The sequence below is a fragment of the Camellia sinensis genome, chromosome 11, assembly GCF_055761805.1.
Source record: "Camellia sinensis isolate YWXY chromosome 11, ASM5576180v1, whole genome shotgun sequence".
Lineage (NCBI taxonomy): Eukaryota > Viridiplantae > Streptophyta > Magnoliopsida > Ericales > Theaceae > Camellia > Camellia sinensis.
In genome coordinates this window covers 16,159,983-16,178,033 of record NC_138971.1, presented here as the reverse complement: position 1 = coordinate 16,178,033, position 18,051 = coordinate 16,159,983, and the positions used below count along the sequence as shown (strand labels likewise).

The window sequence follows — 18,051 nt, the reverse complement described above, 5'->3', positions numbered from 1 at the left end:
TATTTAGTGATTTCGGAATATGGACATGTGCTATTTCATAATATTATGATTAGTGGAGAAAGTCGGTAGGTGAGATATTGTGTTGAATAATTGAAGAATATGAAGGAACATATTAAATAATGATTGATTAGAAAGTACAGACACGAGATATTTCGACAATATTAAATAATTTTCCGAACGGATGACCTGTGTGGGTTGGTGTGCGTTTTTGTGGGCATGAGATATTTCCGCTCTTCAGTTCTTGGCCTCATCTCACTCATTAACAAGAGTGATTATTCAATATTTTCAGAGTATAGATATGTGGTGCTCCATAAGGTTTTAATTAGTAAAGAGGAGTAGGGATTTATGATTTATGTTGGGAATAGAAACAAATTATCGGCTTGGAGTATGATCACGCGATATTCCGAAATTATTGAATAATTTTCTCATTAACAGTGGCATAATTTGTGAATAAATAGCTAATGGATTTCAAATTAGCTTCAACTCTCTCATTCAAAAAGTATATACATTACCATCCCATGACACAACACATGTATATACATATATATATATATATATATATATATATCGTTCTTCGCTTTATATAGAATCAAATTATTTATCCATGCCTGCCAATCCTTCAGTGACTGCACCCCGTGTTCTCATCGTATCAAGACGATATGTTCGCAAGAACAAATTTGTTGATACGTATCCTGTCTTTCTATCAGTCTTATTAAAACATATAGTCCGTTCATTTTTTTTATTATAATTTATTTGATTTGTAAATGTAATTTTTCAGTGAATATCAGTTCGTTTGGGATATGAGTTGACTTTTAAATGTTTTGATTATTTTAACTTAGGACTAAAAAACCTGATTTGAGATAGATTTTTTTGGCTTTTTTAACTTTTGTGAGAGAGAAAAAAATGAAATGATTGTAATATGAATGCGATATTTTATCTTATTGGACTAAAAAATCTATTTTGTATTTTTTGTGACTATTTCCATGGCGTTCTTCTCTACAAAAGTGAAGATATCAATCCCTCTCTTTATAACATCAACACCAATGGCCTCTCATCAGAACAATTGCGTGAAATCAGAGAATCGCACCCCAGCCATACCTCCATCGACCAAGAAAAAGACTTTTGAAGTGAGACTAGCCAAGCTCTGCCTCCAAAGTAACATACCATAACACTACAAGAATTTGCTTCTTTGGCAATCACTTTCGGCGATTAAAACATGTATTAGTCGGCGTTGGTATAGGATGTAGCTACTAAAATTTTTTAGTCGGGAAATATTATTTATTGGCGACTAATTTTTTTTTTTTTGTAAGCAAAAATGTCAGTTTTAGCTACTAAAATATTTACTAGTCGCCGTTAGTCTAAATTTTAGGCTACTAATTTTTTTTAGTCTTCTTATATTTTTTTTTGCCTGCAAAATAAATATTAGTAGTCAAAAACCAGGTATGTTTTTATGGTTACTCTTTAGCGACTAAAAAATTTAGTGGGCAAATATTATTTTTTCCCAACCAAATGGAGATTTAGTCGCCAAATACTTTTGGCAACCAATAAAATAGTCGCCGTTGATTTACCTATGGCAACCAAATAGGATAGTCGCCAATAAGCACCCTTTTGCCGAAAAAAATTTGATTTTAGTTGCTAAAGCTTGAAATTTTTTAGGACGCGACCTCTTTTATTGTTGTCCGCCTCTTTCTCTGTTACACAAAACAACATTCAAACCTCTCAGACAAAGACAATTAGACACCAAACCTCAGAGAGAAACACCTTACTGCAGCCTACCGTGCGGAGGACATTGCCACGGCCATGGCCACCATTGCAAAGCACCACCAGCACAACCGCAGATCACAGGTTTCCTTTCTCTCTCTCTCTCTCTCTCTCTCTTTCAATCTCGCTTTCTCTCTCTCTCTGTCTTCCTTCCTCTGTTTCCCTCTTTTCTAATTGTGGCTTTAGGGTTTTATATGCTTGAATTAGTTGAATTTTGTGTTCATTTCTGAAATGGGTTTGGCTGTTGTGGATTGATTTCTAAAGTAGTATGGGTTTGATGTCCGAAATATGGTTTGATTTTACTAGGTTCATATACTTCCCCCTCTTTTTCCTTTCTCTTTCATTAGTTTGAGTATGAATTTGTTACTGATATATGCACTTTCAAATTGTATCTGTAATTCTGTTTTGAAAGGGCTCCATGTTTAATGTATTTGGATAGAATGGATGCATTTGTCTGATTTCTAAAATTAGAATCACAACTGGGCATAATTATAAATACACCTTTGCAAATATTTTTGTAGTTTTGTACTGTACAATTTTTTGTACCATTTGCTGATACATAAGAATTTCCAGTAGGTGAAAGGATATTTGGGTTGACTGACCTATGGAGTTGAATGCTTATCAGAACTTTCTAAAGCAACGATAGTTGATTTGGCTAGCGGCTTCCTCATAATATTGTAAATCAGTTACTATTTGAACCATCTTTTCACTTTGTTTATATTATAGTTATGATCATTTTTAGATCTTTGAATTATTTTTTATTTATTTTTTTTATTTGTATAACTTTAGGGAACTCCTGGACTAACAGGATCAGTGCTTTGGGACAATGGAGTTGTATTGGGGAAGTTCTTAGAGCATGTTGTAGAATCAGGGACAATACTTCTTCAAGGCAAGAAGGTCGTTGAATTGGGATCTGGCTGTGGATTAGTTGGGTAATAATGACAACTATTTGCGTAAAAATGCGAAACAACTCCCAAACCACCATATGGATGTCACCACCAGCTTCCCCATGATAAATAAGACCTGTGACAATAGACAGAATGTAATTTGCACGTGTAGTTTGGAAGTTAAACCCAAAAACGGCTTAAACTTAATCGAAAAAAGGGTATTAAGAGGGCAAAAATGAGAAATAGCCCCCGAACCACCATATGGATGTCACAACCAGCTTCTCCATGATAAATAGGATCTGTGACAACAAATAGAATGTAACTCACACGTGTAGTTTGGAAGTTAGAGCTGAAAATGCCTTAAACTTAATCGAAAAATGTCGTTCAAGGGGCGAAACTGCGAAACAGGCTCCGAACCACCGTATGGATATCACGGACAGCTTCCCTATGACAAATAGGACCTGTAACAATAGAAGGAATGTAATTAGCTTGCGTAGGTTGGGAGTTAGAGCCAAAAATACCTTAAACTTAAAAGTAAGAGTTTGACATCCAATCAACGTTCAACATTTTGATTGTAAATGATGTCATTGTTTCATCATACAGTGGTCATTTGGGTGGTACACGTATTAAGAAAGCATGATATGGTTGTGGAGATAACCCCATAGGTTACTCATTTATTTTACTTTGACTAGGAAAATAGGAATGAAGAAGAGGTAAATAAAATTACAACCAAAACATTCTAACAATAAGCATTTATTTTATGAAGAGGTATGCTCCTAAAAATTGTATTTTTGTAAATTGAAATCAAGTTTGGAATAAATCTTTCATGATACATATATATGATTGTGTGGAGAAGTGGTTTGGAAATACTCTTCTGATCCTGGGGGACGCTCATGATCCTCTGCTAGTCACCTGAAAAGGAATAAACACTCTAGTCGGGGGTGCCGGAATTAGCACTCCGACGGGCAAGTTAGTCTCTATACTCAAGATTACTTGTATTCTAAGTTAAGTATAATGGTTCTCACGTACCTCTTTCTGGCTGATGTTATTCTATTTATATCTTTTTTTCTTGGGCCTCGGGATTAGGTCCATTTTCAATTCGATATTCGGCATGTTTTGTAGCAAACCGCTTTCCACTCGGCCCCTTGCTTAACCGGCTATTTGGCCGAGTAGGATTGGATTTGAGCATGCCAGACGACGCCGAGTGCTATATATTTTGACTCTCCAAGTTCGACTATCCGGAATCTCTACGACTCCAAATACTCGGCCCCCGCAATTGCCCCTCAAGCACTCCACTAACGATAGTTGGCTGGAGCGTTTGGCTTCGAACTCAAAAAGTCAGAGCCGAAATTCGGCGGTTGACCCCATTCCAACGCAAATGTCTGAACACACACTTCTCGGTTATCATTTCAACTTCCTGCCCCTTCGTACACTTCTATTTATTGTGATTTAAAATTTCGACGTCTTTTCAAATACATACACACTTTTAGACTCATCGCTGGACTGCCTTCCGAATTACCTCTACAACTTCTTTTTATTCACTATCCTCTTCACCTCTTGTAAGATCTCTCCTCTCTCTGCTTTGAATCTTTTTTCTTGCTTTGTTCTTGGCTTAGCATATTCCTATAGGCTGGGGGAAATGGCAAAACATTTAAAAGGTCTCCTTTCTTCGGATCGAATTTCTGGCTTTCGACGCCATTTCTCCATTCCTGATGACGTCCGTCTGTCACTTGTGACAAACGACACCCTCGATATGGAGAGGGCTGTTGAAACCATGATCGTCTTCCCTCTCCTATCAATCGCAGAGGGTGGAGTCCGTTTCCCCCTTCACCCATTCCTTAGGGTTGTGCTCTGCCATTGGGGCTTAATCCCTTCCCAACCCAATGTCAACTTCTTTAGAATCGTGATGGGGATTATAGCAGTAAACCATCGCCTTACGCTTAACCTTGGCATTCCCGCTATTCGGCATTGTTACGCCTTGGCCAAGTCTTCTGGTCGGCACGGGCGTTATTTCCTTAGGGCCAGGGACACCGACCATCAACTAGTGACTATGCTTTCCAGTTTTGGGAAGCGAGTCGATGATGTTATGGTCATCGTCCAAGGAAATTGGAAATTCGGCGAAGGCGAGGATCGCCTCAATCCTATTCCTAGACGGAGAGGCAAACCAGGCGGTCGTATAGCTTCTTTTATTTATTTTTTTGTTATATTTATAAAGCTTCATTTTCGAGACCTCATGGTTTTGCTTGTGCAGGAAACGATTTGAAGTAAGTCTTGACCTTAACCGACGATGCTGTCCTTTCGGAAATCAAGGTTGCGCTCAAATATTTCGGCCGGCCGAGTCTTCAGAAACAGGGGAGGGCGGCCCACGTTCTACTTCGCTATGAGCCGAATTACACGACCTTTTTGACAGAAGAAAACATCCCAATTCCGAAGGGTGAGGAGTTTCTTGCCGCTCTTATCTTGACTAATTTCAAAAATTTGAGGCAAGTCGATTTCGAGGGGTCAGATTCGGAGCGACCAGAAGTAGCTGAGGTCGCTGAGTCAGATCAGTCCGAAGCCGATGTCGCCGCTCTTATCTTGCTAAATAATTTTAATCGCCAATTACCTTCCCTAACAATTTTTCAGCGATGAATTTTGTGACTAAAGATTTTAGTTTCTAAAGAGTTTGGGTTACTAAATATGGCTAAAAATTTAGTCACCAAAAGTGTAAATTCTTGTAGTGTAAACAAGGACCCGACTAACGCTCTTTACCATAGTTGTGCTATGCAAACCCACAAATTAGGACAGTCCAAGACTGGACATTTCTATCTGGCATCATATCAAAAACCTGACTAGCGTTCTTTAAGAATACACGCTTGGCATACATGTCAACAAAACTATGCCAAGTTCCACATTCAATACCCAACCATTCTTCGCAATAAGTCCATGAATTGATTTTCCAAGCAGCAATCCTATAGAACCCATGTGGACACACCTTACTAAAATCGATCCCCAAGTCACTTGGTCAGGTTTTAATTGCTCAACCACCAATATTTCGAGAAATAGTGCTAACTCATTTCCCTTATGGCCATTATTCACGTAACATGCGATCATGGCAGACCATGAGGGAACATCTTTCAAAGGCATTCTATCAAACACGCCCTAAGCTTTTTCAATATCTCCTGACTTTGAATAGCCTGTAATCATTGTATTCCACGTGACCATGTTTCTCTCAAGCATTTCATCAAACAGGTCACAGGCATCGGGAAACGAAGCGACAACGTATGCATTGAAAAGGGAAGTGGTGACGTAGATGTGAGAATTGAAGTCGAGTTTGAGGAGATAGGAATCGAGATTGTGGGGAAGTATTTTGTGAATGACGCCACGTGGCCGAGGTGGCTCCGAGATTTCAGCTAAGGTACCACGTGGGCGAGTCATAGTTGCTGAGATGATCGTGGTATTGTCAAGGTTCGGTGTAGTAATATCGAAATTATGGGATATCAGGATAAAGGACAAGAGTCCTAGATAGGAGAGAACTCCTAGTCTGGATAAAAATAAGGTTCTTGAGGAGTCCAAGATGAGCATTGTGCTTGAGTCCTATGAAGTGAGACTTCTAGGGGACTAGAGCATTGCTGGCTATAAAGGGGAGGCACCCCCATGGGTCTGAGGTATGCTTTAATTTGTTCATTGAGTACTTGTGCAAGATCTTTGAGAGATTGTTTGACTAACTTGATAGTTGGAGTGCTTCCAGATGGACAAACCACCATGGTATTCTTGTCTTCTTGTTGGCAGGTGATTGGCTTAATCTATTTTGATGCGTGCTCTCCAGCTAAGTTCCCTATTTGGTTGTGTGGTTGGAAATCAACACCTATAATTTGGCGCTGTCTGTGGGAACTTAGTAATAATAGATGACCAATAACGGACAGGAAGTGAGGATCAGGGATGACATTTACAGTGAGGAAGAGGAACATATGGGTCCTAACGTTGGAAAAGGAAAGAATAACGAAGAAGTAAAGGAGGTTGACCTTGAGGCGAACAATGTCGCTCAGGGCTGAAATGGAAGCAAGAAGGGTAGTCGAGATGAGTACTACCAAGAAGGCGATCTCCAGGTATGGAATGATAAGTGATTAAGAAGAGATGAAGAATTGAAGGACATGGTGAGTAAGTTGACAGACTTGTATACAGTAGTTAACTTCATGATGCAGAACAACGTGATGCAATTAGCGTTTTCCTTACAAGACACACCGGCACCAGCAGCTGAGGCCAGTGTCCAAAAGGACAGACAGAAGACAGTGCTCATTGTATCACAACACGCTAAGGGACATAGAACTTCACATCAGTAATCACGAGATGCCAGGAGGATAGAGTCTGTATGAGGAGAGTCACAGAGAACACCACGGACCAATGGGACCTATGTCAGGGGATGTCGACAGATCCAAGGGCAAGGCCTTTGTTTTGATGATGTAGTGGACGTGGAGAAGTCCAAAAGAATGCATCCTAACATCAGAAGTAGTACGTGGAAAAGGTTGAAGTCGATTAACAGCCAAGCTCCCAGACGAACGAAGGAGGACCTGAGAGATTACATCCAAAGGAAGAGACACAATACTGAAATCACATCAAACGTCCAGCCGAAGAGGCCATTATCGGTGGAGTTAGATGCGTTTGAAGCAACGAAGAGGTTTAGCATGCCAAGGTTTTAGGTTTATGATAGTAAGTTTGACCCAAACTTTCATGTTAGTTTATATTTAAATTCAATGGCTTTGTATAGTGGGAATGAGCAGCTATCGTGCAAAGTATTCCCATCGTCGTTCGGGGAAGTGGCATCAGATTGGTTCCACAATCTCCCTTGTTACAAACAAGTTGCAGCCACTAAGGATAGACTCCCTACTAGCTTTGAAGATTAGTGATGGCGAAGGTCTTAGGGCCTACGCTAAGAGGTACTATAAGGTTTATAACCAGACTCCGGCTTATAACCAGGAACTCGTAGTCGTGTTCTTTAAGAACGGCTTGGATGACGATTGCCCACATCAGCAGTTGCTCGCAAAGACACTCCCAAAGAACATAGAGAAAGAAAGGAGAAAAGTATGCCAGGGTAGAGGAAGACAAGTGCATCAAAACAAGAAAGGAGAAACGGCTTGCCAAAGCGAGGCCGAGGAAATATCAGTGTTGGCAGGTCGAAGTTAGGGTTGAGATATATGCAGGCAGTAAGTATGGTTTCAAGATCCCTGCCTATAAGGTCTTAGAGAGAATCAGGAACCATCAATTCTACAGGGCACCACAGAAGGTCGCGGGGGAGTTCATGGGCAGGAACCCTAGGAAGCACTGTGCCTACCATGAGGAAGAAGGGCACATGACCTAAGGGTGTCGGGCTCTGAAGTTGCACCTGGAAGATTTGGTCAGATAGGGACACATGAGATACCTAATCAACGAAACAAAACCAAGAGAGGAGTAGGCAAAACTGGCCTAGGCACCGACAACACCACCGCCACTACTACCGCTGCAAGTAGAGGGACCACGGGTAATAAATGTGATTCACTTGAAGGTCAACGAGAATGTAGTTCGAAGGGAGACTGAGAGGGTAAAACACCTGCATCATGTCTACCAGGTCCAGTAGAAGAAACTCAGGACAAGTGGACTTTAGGGGCCTACGATATCCTTCTCTGAAGAGGACCTTGATATGGAACAACATCCATATAACGATGCTCTGGTGGTGACATTGAAAATAGGAGATTTCCAGGTGAGGCGCATCCTAGTTGATCAAGGCAGCTCTTATGACATCATGTACGTCAGATATTACAAGGAGATCGGTCTCTGCAAGGATGATATAGAGCAATTTGATAGCCTTATGGTCGGATTCAATAGGTTGCGAACATGTCTCTAGGAGCCACGAGCCTAGAGGTGCAGGCAGGGACCAAGAAGGTAATTATAGAATTTACCGTGATAGATATCCCTTTCCCATACAACATCATTCTGGGAAGACCTTGGTTGCATGCAATAAGGGTTGTTTCTTCAATGCTACACCAATAGTTACGATTCCTAACTAAACAAGGGATTGAAGAAGTAAGGGGGGACCGAGTACAGGAAAAAAATCGCTCCATGGTAGCAATGAAGTACACTTGTAGTGTAAGGGAAGTAGAGATAGTAGAGATTGATAGCGAAGACTGCAAGGTCTTGGATGATGTCGGCAAAGAATATACCGACAAGAGCGAAGAACCTTTGAAAAAGGTCTTTGTACATGAAGGAAATGAGGGGCGATTCTTCCTCCTCGGCTTTGGCTTAGCTTAGGAGAAAGGAAACTAGAGACTTTCTTGAGAGAAAACATAGAAGTGTTCGCTTGGACAACCTATGAGATGCCAGGGATTAGCCCCGAGGTCACCTGCCACAAACTTAACGTAGACAGGATGACCAAGCTAGTGATTCAGAGAGAAAGAAGACCAATTTGGTCTATGTCCAAGCAGTAGAAGATGAGGTGGAGAAGTTACTAGAGGCACAAGCAATCCGGGAAGTGAACTACCCCACTTAGCTGTCTAATATTGTGGTGGTAAAGAAAAAGAATGGCAAGTGGATGGTCTGTGTAGAATTCATTAGTCTAAACAAAGCATGCCTGAAGGACTACTTCCCCTTGCCCAAGATTAATAAGCTTATTGACGCCACATCAGGGCATAGAAGAGTGAGCTTTCTGGATGCATACAGGAAGTACCACTAGACAGCAATGTATTCCCCAGATGAAGAGAAGACAACATTCATTACCCCCAAAGGACTTTACTAGTATGAGGTGATGCCCTTTGGGTTGAAGAATACAAGAGTGACATACCAGAGGTTGGTTACCAAGATGTTCAAGTACTTAATTGGAGGGACTGTGGAAGTCTACATTGACGACATAGTTGTCAAGAGTAAGGAACTAGTAGATCATCTGTCAGACCTAACATAAGCTTTTGACATGTTAAAAGCATTCGGCTGAACCTAAAAGTGTGCATTTGGGGTAGGATTTGGTAAGTTCCTGGGTACTTGGTAACTAGGAGAGGAATTGAAGCAAGCCCAGATCAGATCAAGGCCATTTTTGGTTTGAAGAGCCCAACAACAACGAAGGAAGTCTAGATTTTGACTGGTAAGGCAATAGCCCTGAACAGATTCATCAGTCGAAGTTCAGATAAATGTAAGTCGTTCTTTCAGTTGTTAAAAAGGCCACATACTTTTGTGGACAGTGGAGTGCGAAATTACTCTGGTCGATTTGAAAAGGTACTTGACAACAACATCAGTATTGTCGAACTCGGTACCAAGAGAAGAGTTGCTCTTATACTTAGCAGTTTCAGACCACATTGTTAGTGCCGTGGTAATCCGAGAGGAAGAGGGAGAGCAGAAAGCAATGTACTATGTCAGCAAGACCCTGGCCAGTGTAGAAACTAGTCTTTGTTGCAACATGGAGCCTTGACATGTAGAGTGGTGCGATGGGATGTAGTGTTAGGTTAGTATGACTTAAAATTTAGGCCACGGACAATGAGAAAAGGTCAAGTTTTAGCTGACTTCATGGCAAAATTCACACCAAGCGCTTGCCCAAGACCGACACTAGCGAACCTCGGCCTAGGGTGCCTAAGAGAGTCGGAGGAAAATCAATTGGGACCATGGAATCCCACGCCGGCCAGATAGAAGAAGAGTGAAGAAAAGTTGAAACCTTGCGATATTTACATCGGCGACTCTTTCAGTCTATTTGTCGATGGTAGTTCGAACAGATAACGGCGGGTGTATGAGTGGTTTTGGTTTCGCCAGATGGACAAATGATAGAACAGTCCATCCATTTGGGGTTTAAGGCCTTAAACAACGAATCAGAATATGAAACACTAATTGTTGGCTTGAAACTTGCAGCAGTGGTGGAAGCTGAGGATGTGGTAGTCTTTTGTGACTCCCGGCTTATTGTAAATCAAACGATGGGCGAATACATAGCTCGAGATGAAAGGATGGTGGCCTACGTAAAGGAGGTCATCAAGTTACTTGCACAATTCCAAAGTTTTCGGTTACAACAGGCCAGCTGAGATGACAATAGTCATGTTGACGCCCTACCAAACCTTGCTAGTGTTATAAAGTCAAGCAAGCCAAGAACAATTATGATGGATTATCTGTTTGGCCCAAGTATAGAGCCTTTGATAATAGAGTATGAAGCAATATGTGTAAAGATGTGTCCAAGTTGGATGGACGCTATAGTCATGTTCCTCAGAGATGGCAAGCTACCAGCAGACAAAAGCGAAGCACACAAAACTAGACTGAAGTCAGCTAGATTCTGTCTAACAGCAGAAGGTCATTTGTACTGGAAATCTTTTACCAGACCTCTACTACGATGTGTGCACCCATCCCAAGTAGAATATTTCTTGTACGAGATCTATGAAGGAGTATGTGGAAACCACACAAGGGGCAGATCACTGGCCCATAGAGTCATATCATAGGGATACTGCTGGCCCTACATGTAAAAAGATACTGAAACCTATGTGAGGAAGTGCGATAAGTGTCAAAGGTTTGCACCTTTCATACATCATCCAGCTAGAGATTTGAACCCAGTATCTAGTCCTTGGCCATTTGCCCGGTGGGGCATGGATCTTGTTAGGCAACTACCTAAGGCAACTAGATAGAGGAAGTTCTTACTGGTAGCAACTAATTACTTTACGAAGTGGGTAGAGACTGAACCCCTTGCAAAAATCTGAGATGTGGATGTAAAAAACTTCATCTGAAGAAATATAATCACCAGGTTTGGGATCCCCAAAGCCATTATGGCAAATAATGGTACCCAATTTGACAGTAAGCTGATTAAAAACGTTTGTGCAAAGTATAAGATCAAGAATTACTATTCCACTGCCAACTTCCCCCAAAGCAATGGTTAAGCCGAAGTGTCTAACAGGATCATCTTAGATGGAATCAAGAAAAGGCTGGAAGTTGCCAAAGGCAAGTGGGTGGAGAAACTGCCTAATGTCTTATAGGCATATCGCACAACGTTGAGAAGATCAATTGGGGAATCACCTTTTGCTATGGCTTATGGCACTAAAGCATTCATTCCACTGGAGATCGGCATCCTTGGAATTAGAACCTAAGGAGTGGAGAATGGAACAAATAAGGCATTCCTTGCTCGAGATCTGGACCTAATCGAGGAAAAAAGAGATAGAGCAGCAATTCGGCTGGGGACGTATCAGCAACAACTTGTCAAGGCATACAAAAAGAAGGTCAACCCTTGGGAGTTCCAAATTAGAGACCTCATCCCGAGGAAGGTAATTGGCAACAAGAAGGATCCCAGGGAGAGCAAGCTCGGCCCAAATTGGGAAGGACCATATCACATCATCTCGATTGTTGGCAATGGCGTTTACCGGCTTGAAGACACTAACGGCAAAAAATTGCCAAGGCTTTGGAACACCAGCAATTTGAAGTTCTTTTATCATTGAAGTTGTTGTTTTTTTAATGTAAATAGTTATTAGCTGAATTATTATTAAAGATTAGTTCGATTTTGTTTTTTACGAAATGTTGTTGAAATTTATGATTGAACGGTAAGATTGAGACAGTCTTAAGACGATGTTCCCATGGTGAACAAGGCGATTAACTTAGACTTGCCATAGATGACAGAGTTGAACTAAGTCGGTAATGTTTCTGTATGAAACAAGGCAAAAATGGCCACGTTTTGGTCATTTTGAGCTAAAAGTCGAGGCAAATAGCACTTTCGGTACACTAAGGTCAAGCCTCAATTGTTTAGTTTGGACGAGCCAAACGTGATGACCTCAATCATGGATATCTAAGTTTAGGCAAGAATCTGGTGATGCGTCCTTAATGTGAACATAAGTGATACTTAGGTTCACATTAAGGGGCATGAAGTACAAATAAGCATAACACTTATGTAATTTTTGACAAAATTTTACAAGTTGAATTTATCTGAGATGATTGATAAGAGATACTATCTGAGATATGTTAAACCGAGATGACTGATTAATCTGGTAAATTTGAGATGATTAGTACCGATATGTTCTAATGCAAAAAGATTATGTAAGTAAGTTCGACTTAGAAAAGTTTCAAAAGATTCGAAGTATAAAAATATGCAAGGCATAAAGCATATATGGAAGGCAGTCAACACTTAGTAGAAAAAAGAAGAAAGACTTGCATTCACAATGAAAGGAAACATCTTTAGTTAAAAAAGAGAACACGTAGGCCCGGCGTGGCAGCAAACTGATCAAAAGGAAAAATTATAACTGAAAGAGGAAAAAGTACAGCTTCAAAGAAAAAAAAAATCCTAAGTACTAGCTTGAGGCTCATTGTTCTAAGCAATCTCAATATTGATCTCTTGCAGGGTTTGGTCGAGACTCCTTTCAGCAGTAAAGACCTTGACCTCAGACATGAAGGTTTTCTTTGGTGAGGTGCTCTTAGAGACCTCGTCCCCATCATCTTCAGTCAGATCTAGGATTTGATATTTAGAGTTGGGGACTTGGCCTCAGCAGCAACCTCTGTCCCAGCTTCCTCTTCAGCCTCCCCAACATCAGTCTCTTCATCTTCTTCTTCTTCCTCAGACTCGGCAGGGGAGGGAGGAAAAGGCACATCGAGTTGGTTGGTATCCCCAAATGGCGAATCCTCAGGAACATATAGTTTTTTTAGTGCTACCATCCACTCGAGGTAGTAACCTTTGTTACAGGCCAGGTTCACTTGTTTTCTATACTGGTCTTGAATATTGGCTTTCCCTTCAGAATACGCCTTCTCGTGTACGCCATTCATCTTGGCCTCTTTTGTCTTGAGAGCCTCTTTGAGTTTGGCCTCGGCTTTGGCTGCTTTGACTTCGATGGCCTTGGTGTTAGCCTTGGCAGCTCCGGTAGTAGCTCAGCAACTTCGGCTTTGGCCTTGGCCTTACTTTAGGCGGCCTTAGCTGCATTAGCCTTGTCTATCAAATGGTTGATCTTGGCTTTAGCTTTATTAAGTGAAGACAGAAAGCTTGTTTCTTCTTGAGTCTTCTTGACCAAGTCCTTCGTCATCACGTCGGTCATCACCGTATGGGAGTGAGCATACTAGATGACCTGTAAAAGAAAAAGCAAGTTAGCAAAATTTGATTATGTATAAATGATTAAAGTAAAAGCCGAATGAAGAAATGAAAAGATTTAGAGACCTGCCAAGACTGAATGTCGCATCATCATGGCAAAATTCTTGTATTAATTGAAGTCGGCCAGATGGTTCATGTCGGCTAGAAGAAACACGACCATGGACAGAGTGGCACCAACCTCCAGACTCTCAATGGCGCTATCACCGATCTTGAGAGGTCGGTCACCAACCAGAACCTCGGGCACCTAGGTCTCCTCAGGGTGGAAACTACTCCTACCCTCCAAACTTTCTAATCTCGGCTTCTTCGACGGCAGCACATCAAACGACTCAACCTCAGTTGCCCGCTTCTCGACGTCAGCCAGTTTGGATATGGGGACCATGTCCTCTAGATCCTTTTCAGAATATGAGGGAACAAGGGTGACTGTGGCCTTGGCTTTGGCCTTTTTCACCCTTTTTGGTTTTGGCTTCGGTTGGGATTGTGATGAGGGAGTAGACTGAAGTGTCACTATGTCGGGCAAGCTAGCAAGTAAATCTTCAACTATTGCTGGTTTCGGTCCCATGTCTTCGGTGGTTGCAGTGATGGTTACTCCGGTGCCAAATCGGATTGCAGGCAGAGCAATGAGGGGATTCGCCAAATCGTACACTGACGTCTCTAAACCTTAGCGCTTAGGGCTTCAAGTTCTACAAGCAGAAGTGTTTAGAGGTCGGCTTCAACGTTGGCGTTGCGATGGTGGAATGCGTTGGGTTAGAGCAAAAGTAGATGGCTGGTCCACAAGGTCAAATGTTGAAGCTTAGTTTGGCCTTGGTAAAGAAACGACAGGTGGAGTTGAAGCAGATGAAGGAGTCTTGCTCCTTCTTGGGATGTCAGAGAGCGGGGACCGATAGGTTGGTATGTAATTTAGTAGGATACCTTGCAAACCTGATGGATAGGTCGAGATGTCGGATAAGATCTCAGCTTCTTTGGTAGATGAGGAAGAGCTACAGAAATAATAAGAAAACATCAGAAACAGATATAAGAGATAAGTGCTAAGTGTAATAAGAATGGGATTTTGACTAAGTTCTTACCCCCATTGTCTCTAAAAACTCCTCATCACAGAGGGTAGAGATAGAGATCATTATCAGGTGTGAATTTTTAATTGCCTGAGACAATTAAGTAGTCAGCTCCAGTACCTTTATTAGAGTCTGAGAGGTCGGCTATGAGTTTGTACTTGGTGGATTTGGGTTTGAGGTAGTATGTGTAACCACTGGTGGATTTGATGCCACATATAGCATAGCAGTATTGGATGTCAGATAAAGTGATAAAGTGATCCTAGATTTTTGCCGACGTGCCAACTCGGCAATACCGTTTATGACCCTAAAGGTGTTTATTTGCTAGTTCCACACGGTTGAGTTTGTAGAAGTGGATCACTTCCCTAAAAAGGATGTCAAGAGGGAATCTAATTCCACCCTCGATGATAGACACTATAGGGAATGACATATAGGTCTCCTCTGGCATCATGGAGTCCTCTTTTCTAGCCAACCTAAGTTGAACGTCCGCTGGAATGGAGAACTACTAGCGGAAATATTCTAGTTTGCTGGGTGAGTCTACTCTCTATTTGAACATTCCCATGACCTTAGTTGGGCGAATCTGGTGGTTTACTATTAGGAAAGAGGACTAAATGGGTTAAAGGACCTTCGCGAGGGTTTAGGGAGAAAGCTTGTTTCAATTTTTCCTAAGAATGGTTTCTAACAAATCCCAAACCTAAAATGGACTAGAATCAAAGGCAGAAATCTAGGAAATAGAAAAAGAAAACCAGAAGAACACGATTCAAAATATGAAACAGTGACAAAAATAGAAAGAAGGACACATATATGGACAGTACAGTGGTGTGCATTCAAGAACACATTCAAGGCATGCAATCATTATGAATTCAAGAACACAAGCAAGATCAAGGCGTTTGCAGAATCAAAGCATAAGAGGACGGATTCAAGAAAGTTTGGCCCATAGTACCTATTGCCAGTGTGCAAAATTTGTAAATAGTGTATAAGAATTATGAGCAAAATTCAAAAAACGCAAAGACGAGATCAAAAACATGAGGAACACTAGATGAATCAGGGCAAAAGACATACAATGTGTGATATATAACAGTTTAGAAAAAAATACAGTTGAAAATAGTACAAGAAAAATAGAAAGAAATGGGGCACTTGCAAAGTGGAGTCGAAGAAATAGACACTGGGATGAAGTCCGATGGAGTTAGACGATGAAGATGATTGGAATCAAACAGTGAGAGGCTCGCCGGAGGAGTTAAACGGAACGGTTGCAGAATCTTGAAAACACAACAATGGAGGTTGATGGGATATTTTGTAGAGAGAAAATCGGAGGGAGAAAGAGAAATCAAGGATGAATAGTGAAGAGACGAAGAGAGAAGGAATGAAGTTTTGTTAAAAAATGAAAATGTGGCAAACATGATGAAATTGCCTTGGACAACGTCCTTGTCAGACGGCGTAATAGATTCGATGTGACGTGATGGTGCGTGACAGGTACTAACCAATAAGAAGGGGACACGTAGAAGAAATGGTTGAAATAATGGTGTGTGACAACTCATGCGCAAGTGGGGGCTCTTGCAATTGTTGAACTGGTAGGGTAATGACCTCAGCTAGCAAAGTTATCTCAGATGAGATGTTGAAAGAACTTGGTTCTTGATTGTTGATAAGAGGGACATTTGAGTCCTGGTTACCTAAAATCAAAGAGTCATGAACTCGGTCGGAGAAGTATATTTATAGGTTCTATCACCTCAGGTTGCCAGGGAAATGGAACCTAGGGGGCAGTTGTGGGGAAGTATTTTGGAAATGATGCCACGTGGCAGAGGTGGCTCCGAGATGTCGGCTAAGGTGCCACGTGGGCGAGGTTCGGTGTGGTAATACCGGGATTATAGGTTATTAGGATAAAGGACAACAGTTCTAGATATGAGGGAGCTCTTAGTCTGGATAAAGATAAGGCTCTTGAGGAGTTTATCCCTATCTAGCTGAAAGTCCAAGATGAGCATTGTGCTTGAGTCCTATAAAGTGAGACTTCTAGGGGACTAAGGCATTGCTGACTATAAATGTAAGGCACTGCCATGAGTCTGAGGTATGCTTTAATTTGTGCATTGAGTACTTGTGTGAGATCATTGAGAGATTGTTTGACTAATTTGATCATTGATCTGCCTCGAGTAGACGAAACCGCAGTATTCATGTGTTCTTATTGGTAGGTGGTTAGCTTAATCTATTCTGCCGTGTGCCCTCCAACTAAGTTCCCTATTTGGTTGTGTTGGTCCTTTTTAATATCTTTTATTTATTTATTGATATATCTTGCTCATGAATGGAGTTTCATTACTTTGGTAACCTGTTATCTTGTTCATGAATGGATTTTCATTACTTTGGTAACCTTTTATCTTGTTCATGAATGGAGAGTAATTAGAATTCATGAATTTGGTGGTGAGTTAGTTTTTGGAGTTACTCCATTCTCTCTACTTTAATGATCATCTTTATTTTTGGTGTAACTTGTAAGGTCCTAGTGGCCAATAAATAGTCCCTCTCATCTACTCTTTTCTACACTAATACACACCAACTATTTTCTATACAAGAGAGATTACTAGCAAAGAAGGGTGTTTTTCTGTTGGTAGAGCTTGGGTTTACCATCTTGTGTAGAGTTGGCCTGAACCATATGACAAGTGGTCGGGTTGTTGTATCCTGGAGGAGACAAGTCATAGTTTTGTGACTGCTGCATCGGTATTTGGGTTCTTCCTACCGCAGTGGGCTTGATCTCCTTAGAGAAAACGAGATATCCGTACCTCAACCTGATCTATTTGTATCTCATTTTGTTTGCATTATTTATCAATAAAATATAATTTTTTCTGGTATTGTCACCAACAATTTTAAGGAGATCAAACATGGAACAAGTGCCAGACAAAACCAATGATGGAATTGGAGATCTTAACAAGCCTTTCAAGTTCAAGGGAGTTCATTTTAAGAGGTGGAAAGGAAAAGTTCTGTTTTACCTCAGCCCTTTGAAAGTTGCATATGTTCTTACCGAGAAAAATCCAAACAAAATCCCAACCGAGGAGATGAATGATGAAGACTACGAGGCACATGAAGCAAAGTGGCTTCCTACAATACAGACAACATTTTTAAATGGAGATGTAGATGAGGAGATTTACATGGACCAACCCGAAGGCTTTGTGGAGCCTAGCCAAGAAAAGAAGGTGTGTAAGCTAACTAAATCCTTTTATGGTTTAAAACAAGCTCCTAAACAGTGGCATGAGAAATTTGATTCCTGCATGCTTGAGAGGTTATAAGGCGAATGAATGTGATAAGTGCATATATTACAAAACTTGTGAGAATGCACAAGTGA

The 18,051-nt window shown here is 41.1% G+C and overlaps 1 pseudogene; it reads right to left on the bottom strand.

Moving 5' to 3' along the window:
• Positions 1–5,385: 5,385 nt before the first annotated feature.
• LOC145802178 (pentatricopeptide repeat-containing protein At1g09220, mitochondrial-like) overlaps positions 5,386–18,051 on the bottom strand; it is a 29,403-nt pseudogene continuing 16,737 nt past the window's right edge.